This window comes from Lycium barbarum, chromosome 10, assembly GCF_019175385.1.
Source record: "Lycium barbarum isolate Lr01 chromosome 10, ASM1917538v2, whole genome shotgun sequence".
Lineage (NCBI taxonomy): Eukaryota > Viridiplantae > Streptophyta > Magnoliopsida > Solanales > Solanaceae > Lycium > Lycium barbarum.
Genome location: NC_083346.1, coordinates 38,948,750 through 38,962,645, shown reverse-complemented (window position 1 = coordinate 38,962,645; position 13,896 = coordinate 38,948,750). Strand labels below are relative to the sequence as shown.

At 35.6% G+C, this 13,896-nt stretch overlaps 1 pseudogene; it reads left to right on the top strand.

Annotated features, from left to right (window-relative positions):
- The first annotated feature begins 9,659 nt into the window (after positions 1-9,659).
- Positions 9,660-11,644, top strand: LOC132614301 (serine carboxypeptidase-like 50; annotated as a pseudogene).
- The last annotated feature ends 2,252 nt before the right edge of the window (positions 11,645-13,896 follow it).

The following is a 13,896-nucleotide window of genomic DNA, read 5'->3' as shown; positions in this document are numbered from 1 at the left end:
GCCGGTTAAGGCAGACTATAATAAAGTACAATTTGAAAAAGTGAAGCTTCATTATATGTACAGAAATGAAAAACCAATTTACGTATACATCATTCGAAAAAGGGGAAAACATAATAACATAACATTTGCCTTAAATAACAACAAAAAATCAATTCACTTTCCTAACTCTTCTACAGTACAGTATATATCAGTCCCAGAACTCAACCGTTTCTCAACTGGAGTACTGCTCGGTGTAAGCAAACACCAATTAGGATAACCATCATCTTCTTTGTTTCCATCTTCGCATCTCGGACGTTTTATACAATCTTCAACAACAGCTGCTACTTCATTTACATTTTGTGATGCTTCATTAGAAGAAAACACATAATCTCCGCATTGAAAAACATCATTAATTGTAGCAACTTCTTTAAGTGCTTCTTTTTTTGCGCGGTCTTCATTTTCTTTCACAAATTCCTTTTCAAACTGAGAAAGAGTTTGAGTTTTATCAAACAGTTGACTTGATGAAAAAATAGCAGCATCACAGAGCATATCGAGCATGGGAGAGGTCACATTTTTCGTAGACCTTACTTTACAAAGCATATTCTCCATACGTTCCTACAAATCTTTTCCAAGATGTGCATCTAACTTCACCTCATCATTCACTGAATAACCTAAATCAGGTTGTCTTTTACCAGATGCACAAGCTTTACAAGATTGTTTTCGCTATGCAATCGAACTAAACTTTCAACACAATGCATCACATAATCAAATTTACTTTCCAAACTGTCAAACCTACTTTCTAAACAAGTTCTTTTAGCACTTTCAGAAGCTGCTACACATGACTTTGTTTCATCATGTACACGAACTAAGCTATCCACAGCATTAATCGCACCAACAAATTTTTTATCCAATTCTTCGAAACGGCTATCCAAAGACTACAAAACAAGGAAAAAAAAATTTAAACAAAGAAGAAAAGAAAATGAGAATAAACAAAAACAACGAATGCGACATGCAAAGTATACATATCATATTAAAAAACTCAAAAATAAAAAAATAAAAAGCCATACCTTTACTTGATTGACAATTGTAGATCGTTCATCATCAAGTTGCTTCTTCACACTAGATAAAACACCCTGTATAACAAATCAATAAAACAACACATTACTTTGATGTCATTAAATTAATGTTGAACAAGTATGATGGACCCGACAGAAGTGAAGTCTAAAAATGAAAACAGTATGCCGGTAGGGGCAGAATTGAAATATGAAAGGAGAAATGTATGCCGGAAGGGGCAAATTTTAAGTTTGCAAAACCAAAAGGTATGCCTCAAGGGGCATAAACTTTCATTTCCAAAATCAAAACAGAGAAGACTGCTAAAATGTGTTACCTACTAAAATAAGTCTGAAAATGAAAACAGTATGCCGGTAGGGGCAGAATTGAAATATGAAAGGAGAAATGTATGCCGGAAGGGGCAGATTTTAAGTTTGCAAAACTAAAAAGTATGCCTCAAGGGGCATAAACTTTCATTTCCATAACCAAAACAGAGAAGACTAAAAAATGTGTTACCTACTAAAATAAGTCTCAAAATGAGAACAGTATGCCGGTAGGGGCAAAACTGAAATATGAAAGAAGAAATATATGCCGGAAGGGGCAGATTCTAAGTTTGCAAAACCGAACAGTATGCCGGTAGGGGAAGAACTAAAATATGAAAGGAGAAAAGTATGCCTCAAGGAGCATAAACTTTCATTTCCATAACCAAAACAGAGAAGACTACAAAAATGTCTCCTACTAAAATACTCTACCAGAAGGCCTCTAACTCAGAATTCAGTTAAATAACCAAAAACACAAAAGGCAAACTACAACTTACATCAACTATCTGAGAAGTAAGTTAAGATGGCAAAACCGCACTGGAAGAACAAGAGCCTGAATCATCAGGAAATTTAAGTGCAACTGGATAATCTAACATCTCTTGTTCCGTACCAACAATAACAACATGGACAATAAATTTCTTGAAGCTCTATAACACAATATAAACACATCAATTAGACAAAAACACAAAAAATAACAAGAGGGAAAAAGAACCAAGAAAAAGAAGCATCAACAAAAAGGAAACACATACTTTTTCAGCATGGAAGAAATTATCAGTAATAACTTTATAATCAACTTGCTTTGAAGGACCCCAAGACAACATACGAGGAGACTTCAGACCATGAAAACTTGAAAACCCTCGAAAGATAGGGAAAACCTTCAACAGCCACACATTTAAAGCGTAAGGGAAACCACTAATCATATAACGTGTAGATGGCATGCTCTTGAAAGTCTTCACACAACCACGAATCGGCCGTACCAACCAATTAAAACTAAGAGAACCCCAAGGATAAGACACTCGAAGACTGTCATCATCAATTATCTTCATTAGATGACCTTTAACAACACATTTCTCGTTACGACCTGTTGCTCCCAAACGCACACGCAAGTATACGTGGTCGTACAAGTAATATAGACTGTTAAGTCCAGATATCGATCCCTCAGAGACTTAGATTCTACTGTTAAACTAATTCAAATCCAGTTGAAACTATTCAAGAAAGTGAAAATCAAGATTGTTTGTGGTACTAAACTAAAATTGAAAAGTAAACAATTTGCGATGGGTGTTTTTGGGACTGGGACTATGTCGACAAAGATTGTAAGAAATTTCAGATGAGAGAAAGATCTAGGGTTATGGCTTTCGACAATCCAGTTGATCTTCAGACAATTCCACCTATTTTCTTTCCTTTTTCAATTCTCGTTCTCTTTTCATTTATTTATTCCACCATTCCTTGTATATATTCAATGATTAAATTATTGTAATCCCTCCATTCAAGTGCTTGTTTCTTTATTTATTGTTCTCAATTTCAACACTTTGCATCTAATTTTGGTCCAAGTTTCTTCATCTTCACACCGTGTTATTCCTACAAAATAAAATATAATATTAAGCACAACTCATTACAATTAATACTCAAAAGACAATTAAAAGTACTAAAATGTGAGGCAACTAATAGCTAAATATATGCAACTTTAGGCCAGCATCACCACCCCACACTTAAACTCTTGCTCGTCCTCGAGTAAACACAAACCAACACCAAACTACACTTCTAGCTCAACTCATTCAAACAGGTCTTCAACGGGATTCGGCTAGTATGACTATCTCAAAAGAAATTTTTCAAAGCCAAAACAATAAGCCAAGTTGCGAAAGCCATGCCAAAGATTTAAAACCCTCATTTTTAGCACCAAGGTCCACCTTCCTAAAAAAAACACTTCAATTTTAAAACCAATTGACCCAACGACACCACTTTAAAGCATGTAAGCAACCTTATGATCAAGAAATCAACACTTCACCACTCTATTGCTAATTATGTGCCCTCACCAAAATAAAGTAGTCCATATCTCTCAAGAACCACATATGTTTAAATCAATGGACCTAAAATCAATAAGTACGCTCACTCTCACAAATAATATCACATGTAAAATACGACATACCATAAGCTTGCCCGTAGTGTAACTACTCCACTAATACAAGTAAGATGAACCTAGAATCAAGTAGGACTTCAAGGGTTGTAATGTAGGCTAAGGGACGGGTAGGAATTATTTGGATAATAGTGACTAACCTCCCTAAGCACTTTAATACATTATACATTCGTCATTCTTGCACGCTTTCTTTATTAGCCCTTATTCGATACCAACCAACCTTTAAGTTTCTCCCAATTCACCCCATTTTCTTTGTTTAAGCACCACTCTTTTTAAAATCACACAAGTTAGAAGGGAAACTTTTTTGCTACATTTTTTTTCTGTCTTTTTCAGATTTTTTTTTTTTTTTTTTTTTCAATTCCCAACTAACACGTGAATTAGTTCTGTTCATTCGGTGCTCCCATTGTCTTCCTAGATTACAATTAACAACCATTTCCCCTCTTTTCGCCTCCCAACTCCCATTATGCATGTAAATTGATTAAAGTGCTTCTGGAGTGTTTTGGATCAAATATCGAGTGCTATAGAACGAAGGGGTAAGGCTAATTAACTGCTATCAAAGAAAAGGTTAAAGGTTCAACGGGGTTAACTAGGGTGTTATTTGCGAGTTGGTGGGATAACTTTTTAGACTTTTTAGTGACTAATCAAAGAAACGCCTCTATCACTTTCTAGGCTCAACCAAACTTCATTTCGCTTTGTGAACACGCAGGGCAAGTTCTAGACGTCAATACCAAACATGGATTCAAATGCAAAACCTTACTCGCACATGGCACACAATCAACGCAAGAGGGATCTAGTTGTCCCTCGAATCAAACAACAATGACAATCAACAATGCCAAGTGGGTCATACGAGTCAAACAAAAACCATTTTTAAGTGCTTTCAAGAAAAGTGATACAATTTCACGGCATGTTTTCACAAAAAAAAAATAAAAAATTCAAGATCACTCATATGTCAATACTTCACCTAACCCGTGCACCTAGCATTTGAATACACCTATCCTAAGGACTAATTTTTCCTCAAGCAGGTTGTCATCCACCCGTCATCAGGAAAAGCCCTTTCTATGACTAAAGAAAATAAATCTACCTACGCCCGGTTCAAAGGCCCCCCCTCGGGAAAGAACCGAGACCATAAGAAAACCAAAGGGGGTGGATGATGAATGCCTGCTAATGAGGGACTTAAGAAGCTATCAAAGAAAAATAAAGAAACTAAAATCTTTTTGAAAATTTTCCAACTTTTTCTAATTTTTTTTTCGACACTAAGATGCAAAAAAAAAAAAAAAATCCTAAGGCATACTAATCATCATCCGCAACCTCAAAACATGTTGTTACAAACCAGGGACGTATTTTCCCACCCCACACTTAAAATTATGCAATGCCCTCAATGCATATATATTTGAAAACAAAGCGTAAGCAAGGTAAGAAATACTCCCTGGGGCCCACTAGGGCCTAGCTAGCAACATGCTCTCATCATCAAGGGGCGAATGACCCCACACTTAAAACTCTGGCATGCTCCTCCGCTTTAAACTTTTGGGTACTCAGACTTCCCCTAATCGTCGTGGCACGACATGAATCAACTTTTTCCTCCACCTCGAACTTATGAATTTCACCCCTAATTTTGCATCCAATTTTCTATCACGCTTCTAGGGCGGTGGTGTGAAAATAAAGAAACCAATCAATAGATATCGTTTCTTGAACTTCTTGGCCCTTAAGTGAGGAATGTCGCTTTGTCTTTTCGGTGTGGCAAATTTCAGGATGTAAGGCTCTTGTTTCTCATCTCTACAATTCTTCATCGGCGTGGAGGGCTCGATTTCCATGTCGTCAACCAAACATAATGTAGAAAAGTGTTTAGAATGAGGACCAACACGCCCCAACTCTAGAACTGCATTATTTTTGACATCCTCACTTTTGTACACTTCCTCAACAATGACATCATCAACAAAGATTCGATCGAATGGTTGGAGTTCCTCTATCTGCTCCACATGCAGGCCACTATCCAAGGTAATATGTAGTTGGGCATCAGACACCTCAACCTTGTTATTCATTTGTGCCTGCAAGCCATGGATATCTGAGCCAAATTGGTCTATCTCTTGTCCGAGCTCAGTTCTACCTTCTATCAGTTGTGTATCCATGTTTGTAAGACCATCACGGAGAAACCCATGAAATTTCATTTGTTGACCTTGTTCTGTTAGCCAAGATTGACTCACTATCTCTGCTTCTTCAAAGCTATCTACTTGTGGGAACTCACTCTCTTCTTCTGTTTGAGGTTCGTCTTGAGTATTGGCTAAGCCTATAACTTGTAGATCATTACATGTTTCGGCCTCGACCTGCATCTCTGTGAGGTTGGCACGAATCCTCTCTATGGCTTTCCACATTTCTGCGTTTTGCTCTCTCATTAATGCATCATACTCCATCATTTGCTCCCCTATTTGCTTCATCATATCGCTAACCCGAGCAAGACTTTCCGCATCCTCCACTTCGTTACTACTGTCAACATCACAAATAACAGGAGAATCATAATATGGGCTCGGGGATGGGGAGTGAGAGTTAGGACAACCATTCCAATGACCGTCTTGACCACCACATATATTACAAATATTCCACTCAAAAGATTGGGAAGGTGCACACAACCCATTCCCGGAAATATTTTGACAGTGTTGCCACAAGTGGGGTCCTCCACAAATCAAACAAGGATCACCAAAATAGGAACAACCAATATTCGACCAATTTTTACTCCAAGATGCCATATCAAGCAAACTAACAAAAATATTAAATTAAAAATAAAATAAAATAATAATAAATAAATGAAAACTTGAATAGAAATTCAAAAAACCAAATTAGAAAAACAGTAATACTGCTAAGTCCCCGGCAACGGCGCCAAAAACTTGTTGCTCCCAAACGCACACGCAAGTATACGTGGTCGTACAAGTAATATAGACTGTTAAGTCCAGATATCGATCCCTCAGAGACTTAGATTCTACTGTTAAACTAATTCAAATCCAGTTGAAACTATTCAAGAAAGTGAAAATCAAGATTGTTTGTGGTACTAAACTAAAATTGAAAAGTAAACAATTTGCGATGGGTGTTTTTGGGACTGGGATTACGTCGACAAAGATTGTAAGAAATTTCAGATGAGAGAAAGATCTAGGGTTATGGCTTTCGACAATCCAGTTGATTTTCAGACAATTCCACCTATTTTCTTTCCTTTTTCAATTCTCGTGCTCTTTTCATTTATTTATTCCACCATTCCTTGTATATATTCAATGATTAAATTATTGTAATCCCTCCATTCAAGTGCTTGTTTCTTTATTTATTGTTCTCAATTTCAACACTTTGCATCTAATTTTGGTCCAAGTTTCTTCATCTTCACACCGTGTTATTCCTACAAAATAAAATATAATATTAAGCACAACTCATTACAATTAATACACAAAAGACAATTAAAAGTACTAAAATGTGAGACAACTAATAGCTAAATATATGCAACTTTAAGCCAACATCACGACCCAACAAAACCCTCTCCATTATATAGACCTCAGCAAGTCTAACAGGATCACTAGATCTTTCCTAAAAACCACTAGTACGATTACTTGACTTGATCTGTAAGAAACTCTTGAGATCACACAACCTTATTCTATCCTGATTTGGAAAATAAAGTCTCAATAATCTATTTGGTCTGGTAGACACAACACTAAAATCGCCAACACAAGAATCTAAACCAGTAATAAGACGGAAAGACTCGGAATCAAATACACACACGCGATCAAATATCTTAAACTTTAACGCACTATCATTACTAGATGAAAGTTGCGATAAGATCAAGCAATGGAAAATACTATCACTCAGGTGGACATCAACCAAATCCATAAACTGTCCAAACACACCTTTTTTCAACAAGTCCAATTGAGAGACACTCAAAAAGGACAAAATCAAACTCCGAAAATGAAAATCACCACTCCACATGCCACCTCCTTCAACCCAGTGTTCAAACTTAACCAAGGGATGTTCCTCCTATAAAAGAAAAATTAATGTCAACAGAAACCAAGAATTTACATAAGAATAAACCAAAAATGAGAATGAAAATAATTAACATATACCATAATAAAAAATCAGCCCCTAGACCGGTACACAAATACCTGCATAATAGAAGAAAGAACCAAAACACATAAGATTGCATAAAAAGCCAACATTATTAACAAAACAACACCAAAAACACATAAGATTGCATAAAAACCAAAATTATTAACAAGACAACACCAAAAAACCAAGACACACATAAATTAACTTAATTCATGAAGTTATGCCGGAACAGGCATAACTTTATGCCGGAACCGACATAACTTCAGTTTCAAAAACCAAGAACTCTGCCAGACCCGGCATATGTTGCCTCAGACAAACACAGTCTTCATGAAAACACAGGTTACTAAATAAAAAAAAAACACCAAAAATCTTAAACTAAAGTTTATAATCAGGAAAACATATAAACTTTCATAAAAACCAACATTATTAACAAAAAAAAAAAAAACACCAAAAAATCAAAACACATACAAACTAACTTAAATCACGAAATTATGCCGAAATAGGCATAAGTTCAGTTTCAAAAAACAAAAATTCTGCTGGAACATGCATATGCCGCCTCGCACAAACACACTCTTCACAAAAACCAGATTATTAAACAAAAACAACAGCAACAACATAAAACAACTGTTCACAGGCAAAACTTCAAAGATTCAACAAAGAGAAAACCAAAACGCATATCAAAATCAATTAAAACATATTACGACATTCAAAAAACTAAAATATATACATAAGGAACGAAACTAAAGTTCAAAAAATCATACAGACACTTTAACAAAACACTATAATTTTAAATATCAATTAAATATAAAAAACGACGAAGACAAAGATATCAATTCAACAAACAACAATTTAACATAAAAACAAATATTGAAACGAGCAAAAGATCCAAATTCGTACCTAAATTTTAGAACAGATAAGACAGACACAAAACAGAGGAGGAACGAAGAGGCAAAAAAAGAAAAGAAAAGGGCAAATGACAAAATAGAAAGGGTTTTAATGGGGTAAGGGTAATTTCGTCAAAAAACTTTCATTAAACAGGCGGCAGGGCAAAAATTATAGAAGGCATAAATGAGGGGCCAAATATAAAGACTAGCCCAAAAGAAGAGCACTCCGTGCAAAAAAAAGACCAAGTAATTACTACTTCATTAGACAAACATGTCAAAACTATGTAATTACAATTCTACGGTGGCTTTCCTAATTTTGGGCTCAGATGCAGTTTATACTTACTAATTTGCTTATTTTATAAAATTAGTTGCGAGTATCATTTTATTGTCTTTGCATCCTTTTCCCCAACTTTCAGACAAAACTGCTTAAAGCTACAGGCTGGTGATTTTGTTTTTGTAATATATCAACAGTAAAGAAAAACAACACTCCCTCCGTTCTCATTTTATATGAAGGTGTTTAACTTGACATAAAATTTAAGAAATAAATGAAGACTTTTGAAACTTGTGATTCAAAATAAATCATAGAAATTTATGTGGTTAGAAATCATTTTATTAAAAGTAAATTTAAAGTTGAATTTGAACTAAATATAAAACGGTGTCAATTTTTCTGAGAATGACTAAAAAAGAAATAGTTTCATATAAATTGGACGGAGGGAGTACTCTTTTGAAAATCTTACAATAAATAGCTCAAACCACAACCTTAAGCCGTGCAGAATTTCTCTATGCAGTGGCAATACTCTTAAACTCCAGCACAATATTTAATTGTCAGCCATTGAAGGAGCTTGAAGCTCAAATTCAAAATTTTGGTTTTCACAAGTGGGTTCCTTTTCGTATGAGTGTTATTTTAAAAGATTGGGAATATATTAAGAAGTTCATACCTGAAATTTGAGATAATTTGGTGAAGTTTCTGAGTGATTTTGATGAAGATTTACAAATGGATTAACATGAAGATGATAGACAGTTTTTTCATTTCTATTTATTCTTATACGCCACATGATAATTTTTAAATGCAAAAATAAGGCAAATAATTTTTTAATTTGTTAAATATAGATCTGTTAAGAAAGGGGGAAATATGCACTATTTGTATAATGATTATGCCCCACCTTTCTTAACGAGGGAATATTAATTCTAAATCACATATCTCTTTTTCTATTTTGGAATCTTTCTTTCCTCAGTGCGTCAGTGTCCACTTCTTGACACACTCATTCCCAATCAAGACTTACCATTGATGGATTTCAAGCTCCTCTCTTTTCTCATCTTCAACTACTGCTTAATCAATTCATTCAATCTATGCATCTCTTCCATTCCCTAAAGAAGCTCTCCCATCCAAGTCAGGCTACCTCACCATCAATTCCACCACCAACTCTGCCATTTTCTACAAGTTCTACGAAGCCCGAAATCTTACCTGACCTCTCTCTAAAACTCCAGTTCTCATTTGGCTCCAAGGTGGACCTGGATGCTCTTCTAGGCTTGGAAACTTCTATGAGCTAGGCCCTTGGCGCGTGTCATCTTCTCACAGCCAAAACGTCGTGCTCAAGCCTAATCGTGGATCCTGGAATCGGATTTTTGGCCTTCTTTTTCTTGATAATCCCATTGGCGTTGGATTTAGCATTGCTTCTACACCTGAGGAAATCCCGAGGAACCAGAAAGATGTCGCTAAGCACCTGTATATCGCAATCAAGAAGTTTATCAAGCTAAACGCATTGTTCAAGGATCGACCTATTTACATCACTGGCGAGAGTTATGCTGGTAAATATGTGCCAGCAATTGGATATCATGTAAAGGGCAGCCCGGTGCACTAAGCTCCCGCTATGTGCGGGGTCCGGGGAAGGGCCGGACCACAAGAGTCTATTGTACGCAGCCTTACCTTGCATTTCTGCAAGAGGCTGTTTCCACGGCTCTCATGTATTGAAGAAAAATGCTCAGTTGCCTGTTCATAGTAAGGTGATTAATTTGGTTGGTGTTGTTATTGGGAATGGACTAACTGATCCAGTAAGCCATATGGAAACTCATGCTGCAAATGCATATTATTTTGGATTGATAAATGACAAGCAAAGGAGCCAGTTAGAGTCACTTCAAACAAAGGCTATTTCATTGGCAAAGAATGGTAATTGGAGTGAAGCAACAAATGCTAGAAGTGAAGTCTTGAATACATTACAAGACATGACTGGAATGCCAACTTTGTACAACATTGAAAGGCACAACCCATACCAAAACCTAGCTAAGTTTTTGAACCACGTCGAGGTAAAGAAGGCATTAGGAGTGAACCAAAGGATCATTTTCAATGTGTGCAGTAAGGTGGTGGGGGAAGCATTGCATGAGGATTTGATGAAGAGTGTGAAGTACATGGCGGAGTATCTCGTCAAGAACACTAAAGTTTTGTTGTATGAAGGTCAGTTGGATTTGAGAGTTGGCTTAGTTTCAACCGAGGCGTGGTTGAAGAGAATGAAGTGGGAGGGAATTAACAAGTTCTTGGAAGCAGATAGGAAAGTTTGGAGAGTAAATGGTGAGCTAGCAGGTTATGTGCAGAAATGGGGCAACTTAAGTCATGTTGTAGTATTGGGTGCTGGGCATTTGGTTCCACATGATCAGCCATTGAATTCTCAAGCTATGATTGAAGATTGGGTTCTTGAAAAGGGAATTTTTGCTAGTGATATTCAAATTGAGAATTTGACCACCAATTTGGCTGATGTGTTATAGGATCTAACATAATTTAACAAGATCAGCTGTGAGATAGAGTTGGTTGGATTTGAAGTAATAGTTGCATTGTCAGTGATCGGGGTCCATCGGAAACAACCTCTTTACCCCACAAGGTAGGGGGTAAGGTCTGCGTACATCTTACCCTCCCCAGACCCCACTTGTGGGATTACATTGGGTATGTTGTTGTCGTCGTCTTTGGATCTAACAAGGTTGTACTTGTTTTTTATAACTTTGTTAAAGATCATATGTTGGTCCTCCAAGTGGGTTGCAAAGAGCTAAAATCTTGTCACTGAGTTAAAGCACTTTTAAGGATCTTTATTTGTGATTTCATTGATCCTCTATTTTGATCTCATGATCATAGCTAATTAGCTCCTTCGACTCAGGTCCTGGATTTTCTTGAATTAATTCAATTACAATTACAGGATCACATATTGACATGAACCTTTTTTCTGTATGACTTCAACTATCTTACTTGTACTTCATTTTGCTTTGCTTATTCAATTGTGCCTAAATGATTATGGACTATAATTTTCTTTAGGAAAAGATAAATAAACGAGTAATTTGTAGTTCGGCTAAGACGAAAAGAAATTCTCTATGTACTGTAAAATTATTCTAATCGTTTGGAGGAAAATAATATTAGTCATCGGCATGTTGTAAATCAATCGTTAGAACGCTGTTAGCTTGCATCTGCCTCTGTACAAAATCATACTGGTGCGTTGGTTTATTTATTAGAATAGAATATTATTAAGCTGGGCTTTTATGGTTAGGTGGGTGGAATTCAGGCTTGGTTAGGTGGGTGGAATTCAGGCTAAGTCGAATTTAGGGTCTCCATTTAAGCTAATAGTCGTAATGTATAGAATTTTACAAGTTTAGTCGCTTTGTAATAAACTTCAGCCATTCGTGAGAGAAGTTGCCAAAATTTGTGTATCAAGTTAATTAACAATAAACTTCTGACATTTTATTTGAAATTGAAAAATTATTGGCAAGACATAATTGAATGTCTGAACTTCAGTGACTTACGACATAAATGTCTGATGTTAATCTTGTCAAAACTCGACTTCGTACATGTATGTATGTCCGAAGTTTGTCTTTATAGTACCCAACTTAGGAGCATTGTGTTTGTAGTACCTAGCTTAAGTAGTTAGTTATCTGAAGTTGTTACCCTATGTTAATAACAAGAGAAAAGGCCATAAATAGTCTTTTATCTATCGAAGTAGGTCTAAAATGGTCCCTTAACTATACACTTACTGGTTTTAGTCCTTTAACTATCCAAAAACTTATCAAATTTGATCTCTGTCTATTTTTTTTATACAAACAGCGTACAAACTCATAAACCTTCGTGAGATTAATCGTTAAACCATTCCTGAGACCTATATTTCTCTCTCCCTGCTTCTTTTTCCTCAAGTTCCTCTTGTTAAAAAAAAAAAAAAAAGCATTCTGGCACTGGTGTCCCTCTCGAGTCTCTAAAATTCGAAAAGACAAACTCAGGCACAAAATTTCTGTAACCATTCTTCTCAAACACTACTAAAAAAAAAAAAAAAACACTACTAAAAAACTGGTAAAAACCGACGGAAAAAAATCGATGGAAAAAACTGACGGAAAGACCGACGGATTCCGTCATTTTTTTCAATAATATTTTTAAATCTTTTTTTTAAGAAAGCGTCAGTAATTTTTTGCACAAAAATGTGCGAAAAAATATAATTATGTTTTATATTATTTTCTAAAATAAACCGATGGAGTCCGTCGGTTTTTTATTTTTATTTTTTTATAAAAAAAACTGACAGAGACGGACTCCGTTAGTTTTTAGAGCGAAAAAATAGTATAAATTAAATCAATGTAAGTATATGAACAAAAAATATCAGTGGCCTAGTGGTAAAGCCCTTTAATGCAAAGGAACATACCCGGGTTCAATTCCAAGTTCCTACATTTCATTCTTTAATTTTCAAAAAAAAAAAAAAAAAAACCGACGCGAGACCATCGGTTTTTTTAATTTTTTTTAACAAAACCGACGGAATGGGTCGGTTTTCCGTCGGTTACGAAACGCGAGAGAGAACTTGAGGAAAAAAGTGGAGGTTAAAGAATGAACTTGAGGAAAAAGAAGCATAGAGAGAGAAATATAGGTCCGAGGAATGGTTTAACGATTAATCTCACGAAGGTTTATGAGTTTGTACTCTGTTTGTATAAAAAAATAGATGGAGATCAAATTTGATAAGTTTTTTGATAGTTAAAGGACTAAAACCGATAAGTGTATAGTTGAGGGATCATTTTAGACCTACTCCCATAGATAAGGGACTATTTATGACCTTTTCTCGATTAAACTGGGCTTTTATGGTTAGGTGGGTGGAATTCAGGCTAAGTGCATTGATAGTCGAATTTAGGGTCTCCATTTAAGCTATAGTCGTAATGTATAGAATTTTACAAGTTTAGTCGCTTTGTAATAAACTTCAGCCATTCGTGAGAGAAGTTGCCAAAATTTGTGTATCAAGTTAATTAGCAATAAACTTCTGACATTTTATTTGAAATTGAAAAATTATTGGCAAGACATAATTGAATGTCTGAACTTCAGTGACTTACGACATAAATGTCTGATGTTAATCTTGTCAAAACTCGACTTCGTACATGTATGTATGTCCGAAGTTTGTCTTTATAGTACAGCATTGTGTTTGTAGTACCTAGCTTAAGTAGTTAGTTATCT